The 17,067-nt window shown below is 39.5% G+C and overlaps 1 pseudogene; it reads right to left on the bottom strand.

The window, feature by feature from the left end:
• Window positions 1-11,331: 11,331 nt before the first annotated feature.
• Window positions 11,332-12,663, bottom strand: LOC101445413 (serine/threonine-protein phosphatase 2A 55 kDa regulatory subunit B alpha isoform-like; annotated as a pseudogene).
• Between the last annotated feature and the right edge of the window lie 4,404 nt (window positions 12,664-17,067).

Genomic DNA, 17,067 nt, shown 5'->3' on the forward strand with positions numbered 1-17,067 from the left:
CGTGGACCTCCCATGTGGTAGGTGGATGCCCTATCCGTTGGGCCAAGTCCATTTCCCTCTAGCACAATATTGAATAACAATGGTGACAATGAGTATCCTTGTCTTGTCCCTGAGCTCAATGAGAAGGCTTTCAGTCTTTCACCATTGAGTACTATGCCAGCTGTAGGTTTTCATATATGCACTTTACCATATTAAGAAAGCTTCCTTATATTCCTATCTTTTGGAGTGTTTTTATCAAGAAGGGGTGCTATGTTTTGTCAAATGCCCTTTCTGCATGTGATTTTTCCTTCTTCAGTTTATCAATGTGGTTTATCACATTAATTGATTTTCTTTTGTTGAACCACTCTTGCATACCTGGGATAAAACCCACTTGATCATGCTGTATAATTATTTTAATATGCTTTGGATTCTGTTTGCAAGTATTTTGTTGAGGATTTTTGCATCTATATTCATGAGATACTGGTCTATAATTTTTTTTTTCTGTAGTATCTTCATCTGGTTTTGGTATTAGGGTAATGTTGGCTTCATAGAATGAGTTTGGTAGTGTTCTTTCCTGTTAAATTTTTGGAAGATCTTGAACAAATTGATATTAGATTATCTTTGTGTGATGGTTAAAATTCAGCTGTGAAGCCATCTGGTCCCAGGTTTTTCATCTTTGGGAGGTTTTTGATGACTATTTCAATCTCATCATTTGTTATTGGTTTGTTGAGGTTTTCTATTTCTTCTAGGATTAGTAAAGGTGGTTTGTATGTTTCTAGGAATTTGTCCATCTCCTCTATATTGTCTAGTTCTTTTTGGCATATAGTTGTTCACAGGGGTAATGTCTTGCCTCTCGTTTCTGACTTTATTTATGTCTTCTCTCTCTTTTTATTTGTCAGGCTAGCTAAGGGTTTGTTGATTTTGTTGATCTTCTCAAAAAACCAACTCTTGGTTTTGTTGATTCTCTCTTGTTTTTTAAATTTTTTATTTCACTTATTTCTGTTCTGATCTTTACTATTTCTTTCCTTTGGCTTAGTTTGGGATTAGTCTGCTGTTCTTTTTCTAGTTCCTCCAGGTGGACAGTTAGATCTTCAATTTTAGCTCTTCTTTTTTAATGTAAACATTGAGGGCTATAAATTTTCTTCTCAGCAGTGTGTTCTCATTTTCATTCATCTCAAGATATTTGCTTAATTCTCTTGCAATTTCTTCTTTGACCTACTGATTATTTAAGAGTGTGTTGTTTAATCTCCAAATATTTATGAATTTTCCCTTTTTCTCTCCATTATTGATTTCTGGCTTCATTCCGTTATGATCAGAGAAAGTGTTTGTATAATTTCAATCTTTTAAGATTTATTGAGATTTTTCTTGTGACCCAATATATGAACTATCTTGGAGAAGGATCCATGAGCACTTGAAAAGAAAGTATATCCTGCTGTTTTGGGGCACAATACTCCTCAGATATCTTTTGGCCTAGTTCATTTATCATATTATTCTAGCTCTCTGTTTTATGATGTATCCTATGTCCAGATGTTCTATCTAACATTGAGAGTAGTGTATTGAAATCTCCAAATATTATTGTAAAGACATCTATTTCTCCCTTCAGTTTTGCCAGTGTGTGCCTCATATATCTTGAGGCATTCAGGTTAGGTACATACATATTTAGTATATTCATTTCTTCTTGGTGAATTGCCCCTTTTATTTTATTTTTTAAAAATTTTATTGTCCTTTTTCTTTTTAAAGATAAACATTATGTTAAAAAACATAAGAGGTTCCCATATACCCCACTCCGCACCCCACCTTACTCCTCTCACATCAATGATCTTCTTCATCCCTTATAACAGTTTTGCAATTGAAATCTATTTTTTCCTGATATTAGTATCACTACTCCAGCTTTTTTGTCACTATTTGCATGGAATACCTTTTTCCAACCTTTCACTTTTAACCTGGTTGTGTCCTTACATCTGAGGTGGGTCTCTTGTAGACAAAATATAGACAGGTCATATTTTTTAATCCATTCTATCAGTCTATGTCTTTTAATTGGGGAGTTCAATACATTAACATTCAATGTTATTACTCTAAAGGCATTACTTACTTCATTCATTTGGTCCTTCTGCTATCTGTTGTCATATTGTTCTATCGTCTGTCTTCTTATCCTTTAGTTTACCCTTCCTAGTAATTTCTAAACTCTTCTCCAAATCTCTTGCTCTTGTTTTATCCTTTCAGGCTGCAGCACCCCCTTTAGTATATCTTATAAATCTTATCTTTTGGTAGCATATTCTATCAGTTTTTGTTTGTCTGCTGACTCTTTGAACTCACCCTCATTTTAGAAGGACAGTTTTGCTGGATACAGAATTCTTGGCTGGAAGTTTTTTCTCTTTTGGTACCTTTAAATACTTCATACCACTTTCTTCTTACCTCCATGGTTTCTGATGAGAGATTGGCACTTAATCTTATCAAGTTTTCCTTGTATGTGATGGTCTTCTTTAGCTGCTTTCAGAATCTCTCTTTATCTCTAATATTTGTCATTTTGAATAGTAAGTTTCTCAGAGTAGGTCTGTTTTTTTAAAATGTTTTTTTAAATAGATTTAAAAATTTTTTAAAAAGATACATAGATCATACAAAATGTTACATTAAAAAATATAAGAGAGTCTCATATGTCCCCACTCCCCACCCCACCCCACTCCTCCCACATCACCAAATTCTTTCATCTGTGTGGCACATTCATAGTATTTGATGAATACATTTTGGAGACTGCTACACAACATGGATTATAGTTTACATTGTAGTTTACACTCCCTCCCAGTCCATTCAGTGGGTTATGGCAGGACATATGGTGTCCTGCACCTGTCCCTGCAACACCATTCAGGACAACTCCAAGTCCCAAAATGCCCCATATCACACCTCTTTTTACCTCTCCCTGTCCTCAGCATCTCCCATGGCCACTGTCTCTACATCAGTGATACAGTTTCTTCCACTGCTACAGTCGCAATAATTCCATAGTAGAATACCAGCAAGCCCAGTCTAATTCATAATTCATTCCTCCATCCTGAGGACCCTGGGATGGTGATGCCTACTCTGCCCCCAACTTGAGAGGGGGTTTAGATCCCACATGGCTGATGGATGGAATTCTCCAGCTTGCAGTCACAGACTCTCTTGGTTCCCTGTATGTGGTTGATCATTCCCACCTCTCAGAGTAGATCAGTTTGGATTTATCCTGCTTGAGGTGCATTGTCCTTCTTGGATATTGATATTTATGCCATTCATAAGGGTTGAGAAGTTTCATTCACTATTTCCTCAAATATTCTTTCTGCTCCTTTTCCCGTCTCTTCTCCTTCTGGGACACCAATAATGTGAATATTGTGCATTTCTCTTTGTCATTTAGTTCCCTGAGACTTTGTTCCATTTTTACCATTCTCTTCTCTTTCTTTTCTCCTGTCTTTTCCAGTTCAGATGTTCTGTCTTTGAAAATAACTAATTCTGTCTTCAAGCAATTCAAGTTTGCTCTCATGTGCCTCTAAAATATTTTTAATCTCATCCATCTTATCTTTCATTCCTATAAAGCCTGCATTTTCTTTGCAGACTTTCAAGTTGTTCTTTATGCTCTCCCAGGGTCTTCTCAATATTCTTTATTTCTTTAGTCATATTTTCTTTAAATTCTTTGAAATGATTTAGGAGAGTTGTGTGATTTTCACAGATTGTCTTAAATCCTATGTCTCTTCAGGATATTTGGTTTGTTCTTTTGGCTGGGCCATCTCTTCCTGTTTCCTAGTATGGTTTGTAATTTTTTGCTAATGTCTAGGCATCTGAATATGTTGGTGAATTTACCCTAATGGCCACTTTCTCTCTCTTGCCTATTTTTTTTTCTTCTTACAGCTCTTCTTTGATATTTGGTTAACTTATTCTAAGTCTTTTGGATTGCCTGGCTTAGGTTTTCAAAACTGGGCCAGGGACTCACTAGTTGGGCACAGGTTTTCTCCCAGAGGTTGGATACAGAGAGTGCAGGGAATAGTTTTTATCCATGCAATTTCCAGACCCACCAGCAGATGGCACTTGTCAGTGTACCTTTCCACAGAGGTCTTTCAGCCTAGGCTTTCCTGTCTTCCTGTGCTGAATCTCCAGATTGGAGATTCATAGTGGGCTCTGCTTGCTGAATTTAGTGAAGAAAAGTACCCCACCCTCCCCTATCTTTTCCCTTCAAACAGCTAACAGGGAGGAAAATGTCTGTTCCTCTCTCATTTGGCTGCAGTGAACCAGGTGTTTTACTCCAGCTTGATATCTTGGGGGTGGGGGAGGAGAGCTCTTTCCTTCTGCCACACAGACTTGGTAACTCGTGTTTGTCATTTCAGCTTCATTGTCAATATATCCTTCATCCTCCTGGGAGTTGTGTAGCACTGTTCTGGTCTGCAGACCCCCAAAGCAGGTCCCTCAGATAGCTTTTGGCTCTTTCTCCATTGTTTTTATGAAAGCATTCAGCTCTGCCTGTTAGTCTGTCTCCATCTTCCCACAATCTATTTATACCTACATTTTGAAGTGTTTTGTTTTATTTTTAATCAAGAAAGGATGCAGGATTTTTGTCAAATGCCCTTTCTGCATCAATCGAGAAGGTCATGTGGCTTTCCCCCTTCAATTTGTTAATGTGGTATATCACATTAAGTGATTTTCTTATGTTGAACCACCCTTGTGTACCAGGAATAAAACCCACTTGACCATGGTATATAATCCTTTCAATATTTTGTTGGATTTGATTTGCAGTATTTTGTTGAAAATTTTTGCATCTATCTTCATAGAGAGATTGGTCTGTAATTTTCTTTTCCTATAGTATTATTATTGGCCTTGGTATTAGGGTGATGTTGGATTTATAAAATATGTTGGATACTTTCCCCTCATTTTAAATTTTTTTTTGGAAGAGTTTAAACAGGATTGGTATTAATTCTTCTTAAAATGCTTGGTAGAATTCACCTGTGAAGTCATCTGGTCCTGGACTTTTCTTTTCTGGAAAATATTTGATGACTTATTCAACCTCTTTGTTTGTGATAGGTTTGTTGAGTTCCCATATTTCTTGTAGAGTCAATGTAGGTTGTTTGTGCATTTCTAGGAATTTGTCCATTTCATCTAGGTTGTCTAATTTGTTGGCACACAGTTTCTCATAATATCCTCTTATGATACTTTTTATTTCTGTTTGGTCAATCATAATGTTCTCCACCTTTCATTCCAGCTTTTATTTATTTGCATCTTCTCTCTTTTTTTCTTTGTTAGTTTTGTTAAGTCTTTGTCAATTTTATTGATTTTCTCAAAGAGCCAGCTTTTGGTTTTGTTGATTTTCTCTCTGTGTGCATGTGTGTGTGTGCTGTTCTCAATTTCACTTATTCCTGCTGTAATCTTGTTCTTTCTTTCTACTTGCCTTGGGATTGGTTTGCTGTTCTTTTTATATGTATACCTGTTGATTTAGGGTACAATGTTCTGTATATGTCTGTCAAGTCCAGCTTCTTTATCGTATTGTTCAAGTTCTCGCTTTCCTTGATCATGTGGCTAGTTCTATCTATTGATTTGAGTTGTGTGTTGAAGTTTCCAACTTTATTGTAGACATGTCTATTTTTCCCTTCCCAGTTTTGGCAGTGTTTGCCTTATGTGTTTTGGGGCACCCTGGTTAGATGCATAGACATTTATGACTCTTACTCCTTCCTGGTGGCTTTTTCCTTTTATTAATATATAATGACCTTCTGCATTTCATGACTTTTTTTTTCATTTAATGTCTGTTTTGTCTGACACCAATATAGCTATCCTTATCTTACATTTGGTGTGTTCCACCACAGGGTGGTGTGTTGATGGAGGGGTGTTGTTTGAGAATTCTGCACATGTGCATGATTGTTTTATGTTTACAACTTCTGTCATAAAAAATATATTTAAAAAACAATAATAGAGTAGGTTGGGGGAAAAACACACCAAATGTAAGATAAGGACTATGATTAGTAGTAAGATTTTGAAAATATTCTTTCATAATTTGTAAAAAAGTTCTCAAAATAATGCAAGGTGTTGGTGGGGGGTTGATGTATGGGACCCCTGTATGATGTTATGCATGTCTGCTTTGTAAGTTCACAACTTTTACTATACACTTAATTGTTTATGTATGTTCATATATAAATCATATATAGACAATAATAATAGGGTTGGTTGGGGTAAAATAGTTTGGTTAGTAGTAATATTTTGACAATACTCTTTAATCATTAATTAAAAAGGTTTAACAACAATGCAAGTTATTGGTGATAGGGTGAGTTATGAGAGTCCTGTATGATGTTATATATGTTTGTTTTGTAAGTTAACAACTATTATACACTTATTGTTTCTGTATGTTTATGCATGAGTGATATACTTTAATAATTTTTTTAAAAAAACAACCACGAAAGCAAGAAGGCAGTGGTGTGATATATTTTAAGGTACTTAAAGAGAAAAACTGCCAGCAAAAAATTGTTTATCCAGCAAAACTGTCCTTCAAATATGACAGTAAGTTTAAAATATTTACATGTAAACAGAAACTGAGACTTCATTAACAAGAATTCCTTTTTATGATGTTTCTGGCTATTCAGGACCCCTTACCCTTCCAAATAAATTTGATGATTGTGCTTTCAATTTTTTCTTTAACGCTGGTAGAATTTTTATTAGGATTGCATTGAATCTGTATATCAATTTGAGTAGATATAACATCTTTTTTTTAAAGATTTATTTATTTATTTAATCCCCCCCCCCACGGTTGTCTGTTCTCTGTGTCTATTTGCTGCATCTTGTTTCTTTGTCCGCTTCTGTTGTCGTCAGTGGCACAGGAAGTGTGGGCGGCGCCATTCCTGGGCAGGCTGCACTTTCTGTCACACTGGGCGGCTCTCCTTACGGGTGCACTCCTTGCGCATGGGGCTCCCCTACGTGAGGGACACCCCTGTGTGGTGCGGCACTTCTTGCGCACATCAGCCCTGTGCTTGGGCCAGCTCCACATGGGTCAAGGAGGCCTGGGGTTTGAACTGCGGACCTCCCATGTGGTAGATGGATGCCCTAACCACTGGGTCAATTCCGTTTCCTAGATATGACATCTTAATGATATTTAGTCTTCCAATCCATGAGCATGGAGTGTTCTTCCAGTTATTTAGTTTTTTTAAAATTTCTTTTAACCTTGAGTTGCAGTGTTCTGAATACAAGGGCTTTACATTGTTGGTTAAGTTTATTCCTCACTATTTGAGTTTTATCTGTCATTTTTTTTCACCACTCTTTTGACATTTTAGTTACTTTTATTGATATAATATTTTTTTCTAGACTCTCTTCCAGGCCCCTCTCTCCTGTCATTTCTTTTCAGGCTCTAATACACCCGTTAGTATTTCCTGAAAATCTGGTCTCTTGCTTAGAAATTCCCTCAGTTTCTGTTTATCTGTGAATATTCTAATCTCACCCTCATTTTTGAAAGACAGTCTTGCTGGATATAAGATTCTTGGCTAGAAGTTTTTCTCTTGTAGTATCATAAATATATCAGACCACTGTCTTCTTGCCTCCATGGTTTCTGGAGAGAAATCAGCACTTAATCTTATTGGGTATCCTTTATATGTTATGCATTGCTTTTCTCTTGCTGCTCTCAGAATTCTCTGTTTTTGGCCTTTGACATTCTGACGAGTATGTGTCTTGGAGTTGGAGTTGGTCTATTTGGATTTTTTCGGATGGGAGTACGTTGTGTTTCTTGGACAGGGATATCTATGTCCTTCAATAGGGTTGGGGAATTTTCTACCATTATTCCTTTAAATATTCCATCTGCCCCTTTTCCTTTCTCTTCTCCTTCTGGGACACCATGACAGGTATATTTGCACGTCTTTTACTGTCATTTAGTTCCCTGAGACCTTGTTCAATTTTTTTCCATTCTTTTCTTCATCTGTTCTTTTGTATGTTCATTTACATAGGCCATTTCTTCAAGGTCACCAATCCCTTCTTCTGCCTCCTCAAATATGCTATTATATGATTCCAATGTTTCTTAAATTTCATTTATTGCACCTTTCATTCCCACAAAATCTGCTGTTTTTCTATGTATGCTTTCAAATTCTTCTTTGTGCTCATCCAATGTCTTCTTAATATCCTTACTCTCTTTAACCATCTTATTGAATTTATTAAGGAGATTTGTTTGAATATCTATAATTAGTTGTCTCAACTCCTTTATGTCATCTGGATGCTTATCATGTTCCTTTAACTGGGCCATAGCTTCCTGTTTCTTGGTGTGGATTGTAATTCTTTTATTGGTGTCTTGGCATCTGGCTTACCAAAGTATTTATTCTGGGAGCAATTTTTCTCTTTAGTTTAGGGCTTCCTGCCCTTTCTCCCTTGCTGGTTGTGCAGTAGGAGCCAAGCAAGTAGTTGGTGCTGTGAGCCGTGGAACCTTAATCTCCCCTCATTGTGCCAGGGACCAATGAAGCTTCTTCCAACTTTCTCCTTTGCCAGGGGTAGGGACAGAGTCACAGCTGTGTGGAATAATCCAAGTCATGCAGGCCTAAACTGTAGTTGCCCAGAGGGACTGATGAAGCTTCATGCTTTCTCCCCTGCCTGGGGCAGTGATGGAGCTGCAGGTGTGGGCGGCAATCTATGTAGTGTGGGTCCAAGATGACCGCAGTTGCCCTGGTAGACTTCCGATTTTCAATCTGTGCCAGCCAAATGTACCTGCAGTTACCTGGATAGGGTGATGCAGGACCTGCCAACCTCTTCCCTGCCAGAGGTGGGGCTGAAGCCTAGGGAAGGGGTGCTGTCCAATCTGGGTGAAAGAAACCAGTTCCTACCATCACTGTGATTTTTGATTAGCCCAGCTTCTCCTCAGGCTGGGGGTGGAGTCAAAATGGTGGCCACCAGCCTCTTTCTGACTTGGACTGATTCACACCCCAGCTGTTGCTAGGGCTATGTCTTTGCCGGCTGAGTCCAGCAATCAGTAGATGAAATTGGCAGCCCACTGTCTCCTCCCCCCCTGTTTTTGGGAAATGGAGCTTACAATACCAGCCACAGAATAGCTCCTGGGGTGGCTCATGTCGCCAGAGAGGATAATCACTGGCCTCTGCAGGTTGGCCCATAATTTCCCAGAGAGGCTGGCGCAGGTCCCGCAGCTTCTTCCCTGCTGGAGGTGGCATGGGGTCTAGGCAAGAGCTATAATTGACCTGTTTCAAAAGAAGCTGGTTCTCACCAGCACTGTGATTTTCAGTCCACCCTGCTTCCCCTTGTGCCAGGCACAGAGTTAAGATGGCAGCTCCCGGTCTCTTTCTGGCTTGGACAGGCTCAGACTTTAGCTGTTCTCAGGTTTATACTTTAGCCCACCTAATTTGCTCATCAGTAGTTGAAATTGGTGCTCAAGCGTCTCTTCCTTCTCTGTATAATTGAAAGCCGCAGAACAACTCTCAAGGTGGCTTGTGCCTCCAGTGGAGGATGGGCACCAGCCTCCAGGGTGTGGCACACTCTACTTATGAGTCTTCTCTGCAGATGGGCAGTCTCCTCCTGCCATTCTTTCAAGGATGTGGAAAGATGTTCTTCTGGCCTCCTAGAGCCCCCAAACAGGTGCTTCAGCTAGCTTCAGAGAGCTCTGGGTGTTTACTAACTGCCCTGTAGTGGGATCTGACTCTAGGAGCTCCTTATTCCACTGCCATCTTGCTTGTTCTTTCTTGCCTTCATTGTTTTTGGAGAGGAATCCACACTAAATCTTATTGGATGGCCTTTGTATGTGATATTCCATTTCTCCCTTGCTGCTTTCAGAATTTTCTCTTTATCTTTGGCATTTGGTATTCTGCATATTATGTGTCAAGGGGTAGGTCTATTTGGAGTTCGCTGTGCTTCCCTGACATGTATATTCATATTTTCATGAGAGTTGGGCAATGTGCAGCCATTATTTCCTCAAATACTCTTTTTGACCCTTTTCCCTTCTCTTCTCCTTCTCGAACTCCTATAACATATATGTTGGTGTGCTTTGTGTTGTCATTCAACTCCCTGAGCCCCTGTCCAATCTTTTTCCATTCTTTTTTTCCATGTTCTCTCTCTTCAATTTCAGTTGTTCTTTCATTTACGTCACTGATTCTTTCTTTCTTGATTTCAAATCTGCTGTTGTGTGCCTCTATTTTATTTTTAATTTCACTTGTGTCTTTCATTCCCACAAGCTCGGTTATTTTTCTATCCAAGATTTCAAGTTTTTCTTTGTGCTCTCCTAGTGTCTTCTTTTTTTCCCCTCCATTCTTTGTCATTTTTATTCAGTACTTTTTTCCCTTATTTTCAGTGCCAGACATGGCAAGGAGTGATTATGGCCAACTGTTATTAAAAACATAATTCACAACATATACCCCCTTTACCACTGACACCAAACTGACTAATTTTGTGTGCTTTCTTTTTTTAATACACTATCACCAATACTGGGTGAAGGGGGTAGAAGAAGAGAGATGAAGCGAAGGAGTCCAGGAGGCCAGAGAGGAGGAATGCTATAAGCCATAGTAAGAATGAACTATATTTAATTTAAAAAGGAGAGGGGGGATGGGTGTATACCACAAATGATACAGTAATGAGGATATACAATTAAATCCCATAGCATGACTGAAGGCTTTTACTGTGTTTGATGTCATCACAATTGAAGGCATAAAAAGTGGAGTAAATCAATGTTGATACAGTCCAATCTAATCCATTAGGCAAGATGGTACAAGAAGTCATTTAGGGAAGTGGACTTGGCCCAACGGATAGGGCGTCCATCTATCACGTGGGAGGTCTGTGGTTCAAACCCCGGGATTCCTTGACCCCTGTGGAGCTGGCCCAGGCGCAGTGCTGATGTGGGCAAGGAGTGCCGTGCCATGCAGGGGTATCCCCTGTGTAGGGGAGCCCCATGCACAAGGAGTGCATCCCATAAGGAGAGCCACCCAGTGCGAAAGAAAGTTCAACCTGCCCAGGAATGGCGCCACACACATGGAGAGCTGACACAACAAGATGATGCAACAAAAAGAAACACAGATTCCCATGCCACTGACAACAACAGAAGTGGACAAAGAAGAATACGCAGCAAATGGACACAGAGAACAGACAACTGGGGGGGAGGGGGGAAGGGGAGAGAAATAAATAAAATAAATCTTAAAAAAAAAAGTCATTTAAATTAAAAGTGCCCTACCCTTACCTAAATTGGCTAGCAGACAGAGAACAACACAGTGATGAATCCACAGAGCTTTCTCCATGTAGCTATAAAAATGTGTTGTCAAATGACACATTGTTAAACACTGGAAAGGGGTGCCACAATGGACACCTCTCTTTTATACGCATGAATACTAGATTCAATTGTCTCAACTAAGCAGGAAGTGGGATCTTCTGCTAGGAACGCCAACCCTAATTCACTTTGTCTTGAAATACATACAGATTATAGTTGCTACAGCAATGAATTTTCCTTGGGGTGCCAGGCTATATGAAGTATTTTCCTGTTGAAGTCTAGGCTGTCAACACTTATTTAATCTTTGTTTTGCTTGCCACTTGCACAGACTTTGCATGGCTTCAAAACCATGCAAGGTTTATTTGTTTTCCTGTGATGCTTCTAGTGTTATGTCTCACTTTGTGTTCCTGTCAAACATTCTGAAGAAATTGCTATAAGATCCAGTTATAAGAACACTGTCAGATCCATTCCAACAACATTCAAATTTGTCAAATTTTTTTTTTTTTAAAGATTTATTTTTATTTATTTAATTCCCCTCCCCTCCCCCGGTTGTCTGTTTTCTGTGTCTTTTTGCTGCGTCTTGTTTCTTGTTTCTTTGTCCGCTTCTGTTGTCGTCAGCGGCACGGGAAGTGTGGGCGGCGCCATTCCTGGGCAGGCTGCTCCCTCCTTCGCGCTGGGCGGCTCTCCTTATGGGTGCACTCCTTGCGCATGGGGCTCCCCTACGCGGGGGACACCCTGCGTGGCGCGGCACTCCTTGCGCGCATCAGCACTGCGCATGGGCCAGCTCCACACGGGTCAAGGAGGCCCAGGGCTTGAACCGCGGGCCTCCCATGTGGTAGACAGACGCCCTAACCACTGGGCCAAAGTCCGTTTCCCCAAATTTGTCAAATCTGAATTTGTCAAATGCAGTCTTTTTCATACAGTGAACAAAGTTTACTTCTGAGGTATTCATGTACCTGATAGGTTTCAACAGGCCTGTTTTCCATATTTAAGTCTCAAATTTTAACTGACAAATAGTCCCTAGTCATCATATATTGACCACTATGGCTGAATTTTACACCAGAAATAGAGGAGATGATTTCTGAAAAGAATGACCAATTACTGGGATCTTCAGGTTCTTCAAACAGTTTAGAATGCCTGCTGCAGAGGGCAGATGCCCTCATGTCACATAACCGAATTGTTCCTTTACTGCTGTTGTATACAAATGTGTTACAGCTATTTGGATGGAATTCTGCTGCTGTTAGTTCTTCCATATTGACAGGCTTGATATCCACAATATTAAAACTTCTGTGTGTAATTTCTACATGCCAAAGATTAATCTGCAAATCATCTGCAGATAAATATGGTTTCATAATCACTATTAATAGAAATAGAGTTGATGTGATATGTACGAGCATCGGCAAATATTTCTTGTGGACTGGCCTCAACCATTAGATCCATGGGCCCAAAGACTGGTATCCATAGTGTAGTAACTGTAGTAGGTTTCTGTACCTTGCATCTCTACATCTTCTATTTTCCTCTTTAAAATTATACCCTTCTGGCCTTTTTTCCCTTTTACTGACTTTCTGTAATTTTATTGTTTTATCATTGGCAGACAATATAAACTGAACAGCATTTTTCTGGGGCAACCACCTAATTTTGTTGATCTTTTCTTCTATTTCTAAACTTTTCAAGTTGTCATCTCTGGTTCATGGCTCTGGAAGGTGCTGTAAACATTATATTCTCCTCTGCTGTGAGACCGGATTTTGTTCTCACTGGGGTGTTGTGAGGATTAATTCATGACTTGTAATTTTTTGCTGATGTCTAGGCATCTGATTTTGATGTTGAGTTTTGGGCATCTGATTTTGATGTTGAGTTTTCTCTGATATTTAGTTTCTCTCTTTTTCCTAGGAACTAACTGTTAAGAGGCTGTATGCTGCCACTGTTCTTTGTCTCTTGGTTCAACTTGTTCTAGCTATTTAGGATTGCCCCTGTTTATCTGCTCAAACCAGGACTAAGGATCCTGTCAGGGTGTGCAGGCCAGTTCCATGGGCCTTGTAGAGGGTGGCTGCAAAGGCACCTGCTTGCCTCTTTTATTATTTTTGCCTTTTCATGCTCTTTTCTGGTTGGCCAGCAGATGGCAGTCTTGGGAGGACTGCTTAGCTCAGTCACCAGGTGCTGCGGGGAATTCATTTAGTGTAACTCTGTGGTGGGTGGTGCAGAAGCAATGTCCTCAGGGCTGGCCAAGCCTCACAAATAGACTTTCTCAGAAACTGTTCTCCTCCCTTGGCCAGCGCCATCCTCCTTCCCTCTGCCTCCTCAGCAACCAGCCCAGGGCAGTAGCGATGGTGTTTGAGAAGGCAAATTATTGTTAGTTTCCTGCAGGTTTTTAGTGAAAACAATGTCATGGCCTCACCTGACCTGGAAGTGTGGGACCCCTCTAATGCAACAGACCAAGTTTGCTGGCCCAAATCTGAATTTGCTGTAAGCTATGTCCCTTCCTCTCTCCTTTCTTGGGTAAGAGGATCCTTGCCACCCCTTCAGTCTGCATCCACTGCAGTCCACAGTTGCTGCAGTCCACAGATAGCTGTTGGCTCTGAAGGTAGGGGCAAGGGCACCGCTGCTGCTTATGTAGTTTTACTCGTGGAATTTTTCAACCAGCTGAGACTCCTTTCCTTTGACTCTCTCTCCTGATGTCCTGAGCAGTCCTCTAAGCAGTCTGCCTGTTCTCTAGCCATTTTTTTGAGGGAGAGAAGTGATCACTCTCTTCTGTAACTTTTTTGTAAGTCTGAAATTATTTCTAAATAAAAAGTTAAGGAAAATGAATGGTAAAAAATGGTGGTTCCAGATACCTCCACTGTTCATCCCTCTTTCTGTTGTCCAGTAGTTCAGAGCCAGTGCCCTGTCTTACTTGTGTGGAATGACAAAATACACAGCCTGGTCACAGGCACCCACCAGTCCTGCTGGATGTGTCTTCTGCTGTCTCCTCTGCTCAGTCATTTATTTTCTGCAAGGATTATGCTTGGCTTCCAGTATTTTGAATGGAGGGAGTGGAACTGCTGTTGTTGAAGGCTGGCAAGTGCTGCTGAGGCTTTTGTAAGGGAGCATGTAGAGGGAGCAAAGGGCTCTGTGTCCAGCCTCCACTCCTACACTGTCCTCAGGGAACTGAGGGTATCTGTCGGTCAGCTTGTAGGAAGCAAACAAGATGGGTTTTCCCTGCCATTCTGAAAACATACCTGGCATCTGCTGGGTGGGGTGTGGCAAGACTCTTGATAGTATGGGCACAGGAAGGGCTTCTCTGTCTTCCCTCTGCTTACAGTTCCTTAGAAGTAACACGGAAACCTTCTCTCTTGGGCCTGGACAAGCTGGACACTCTTAAATCCTCAGGAACCCTTAAAGTTTCCAGTGAATTACTTTGCATTAAATGAACAAAATTAGATGTCAGGTGATAGAGAGGTAGAACATTTGCCCCTGATCTGACCCTGCACTCTTTCCTGGGATGACTATTAGTGCTTGTCCCCTGGCTCCATTTCCTTCACCCGTGAGTAAGAGGGTCTTCATCTTTCCATCCCGAAGTCTAATCTGGCTGTATTAACCCCTCTCCCAGCCCCTCCTCAAAGGGGAGGGAGGTCCATCTCTGTAGGTCAGCTATGGAAAAAATGATGAGCATCTGAACTAAGGCTCCGGCTTCCTTAAGTCAAGCAGAAAGAGATTTCCCTGTCTTATACAAGTTCAGTAAATGAAGTTCTGGACTGTAAGATCCTTTTGAAAGCCAAAAAATTTTGGAAGGACCAAAGGTCCAAATGAATGGTGTTTTCATCATCAAATCATTGCAAGACTGATTATTAGCTTTACTCTCTTGACCAACTTTGAATTGGGGAACCTTAAAGACTGTTTGAGGTAACAACTGACTTGCACTCACAGCCTGTTACAGGTAAAAGAGCCAAGGAGGCCTAACAGCTAGAAGCACAGACTCCAGACCAGATAGTCTGGATGTGACTCATGTGTCCTAGCTGTGTGTGTGGTCATAGACAAACCACTCCAGCACAATGTACTTTTGTTTCCTCATCTGTAAAATGGGGATAAAAAACAATACCTATCCAGAAAACACTTGAGACAGTGACTGGCACAGAGATAGTTCTATTGGGTTAGTTAGTATTACCTGTATTTTAATAAAACTAAGACACATTGATGCTGCCATTTTCTTGGTCTTTCCAGAAGGTGTCAACAGAAAGTTTTTACACAACCATGTCAGAACTGCTACCTGATTGGCAGCAATAGTAATAAATAATCATTTATAAGATGCAATCTGACTCTACAGAAGTAAAAAATGAAAAATATGTGGGTTTTAGCACCATGAAATATAAAGTATTATTTAGTTTTTACTTTTTTATTGAGATAAAACTTAAATACCATAAAATTCACCCCTTTAATGTGTAAAAATCATTGGCATTAAGTATTTTCATAAGGTTGTAGAACCATCAGCACTATCTATTCCAGAACATTTTTATCACCCCCAACAGAAGCCCATACTCATTAGCAGTCACTTCTTACATCCCCTCCTCCCTCAAATCCCTGACAGCCACTAATCGATTTTTGGATTTGCCTATTATGGACATTTCATATACATTGAATAATATAATATGTGGTCTTTTGCATCTGGCTTCTTTCACTTAGTATGATTTTCAAGGTTCATTTATGTTGTTGTATGTATCAGTACTTCATTCTCTTTTATGGTTGAATAATATTCCATTGCAGTGATATATAACATTTTGTTTATCCATTTATCAGTTGATGGCCATTTGGGTTGTTTTCTCTTTTTGTTGGTTATGAAAAATGCTGCTATAAGCATTTGTGTGAATTTTTGTGTGGCTATATACACACAAGTTTTTTTGTGAACCTTTGTGTGGTCTTCATTTCACTTGGATATATACCTATATACCTAGGAGTAGAATTGCTGGGTCATATAGTAACTCTTATTTTTAATTGTTTGAGGAACTTTCAGACTGTTTTCCAAAGTGGCGGTACCATTGCACATTCCCACCTGCAATATATGAGGGTTTCAATTTCTCCACATTTTTGCCAACACTTGTTGTTATCTATCGTTTTTATTCTAGCTATCCTAGTGGGAGTGAAGGGATATCTTATTTGTGGTGTTGATATGTATTTCCAATGACTAATGATAATGAACATCTTTCATGTGCTTATTGGTGACTTGTTTATCTTCTTTGGAGAAATATCTATTCAAATTCTTTGCCCATTTGAAATTGTATTATTTGTCTTTTTTATTGTTGAGTTTTAAGAGTTTTTTAATATATTCTAGATACTAGATTCTTATCAGATATATATGATTTGGAAATATGTTTTCCCATTCTGGGTGTTGTCTTTTCTTGTTAGTGTCCTTTGAAACAGAAAAGTTTTAATTTTGATGAATTCCAACTTACCTAGTTTTCTTTGGTTGCTTGTGCTTTAGGTATCATATCTAAGAAACCATTGCCTAATCCAAGGCCACAAAGATACTCCTATGTTTTCTTTTCATGGTTTTATAGTTTTGGCTCTTTTAGGATTTGATCCATTTTGAATTAATTTTTGTATGTGGTGTGAGAAAAGGGTCCAAATCCATTCCTTTGCATGTATTTATCTAGCACCATTTGTTGAAAAACTATTTTTCCCCATTGAATTGTCTTGACACCCTTGTCAATGGACCATAGCTGTGTGTGTTTATTTATGGACTCTCAATTCTATTGCATTGATCTATATATCTATCCTGTCCCAGTATCATACTGTCTTGATTATTGTAGGTTTGTAATAAAGTTCTTTCTTTTTATTTTTTTTAGGTACTGGGGTTGGGGATTGAACCCAGAACTTCGTATGTGGGAAGTCGGTGCTCAACTGCTGAGCCACATCTGCTCCCCTATAATAAGTGTTTTTTAAAA

The sequence above is a fragment of the Dasypus novemcinctus genome, chromosome 10 (assembly GCF_030445035.2).
Source record: "Dasypus novemcinctus isolate mDasNov1 chromosome 10, mDasNov1.1.hap2, whole genome shotgun sequence".
Lineage (NCBI taxonomy): Eukaryota > Metazoa > Chordata > Mammalia > Cingulata > Dasypodidae > Dasypus > Dasypus novemcinctus.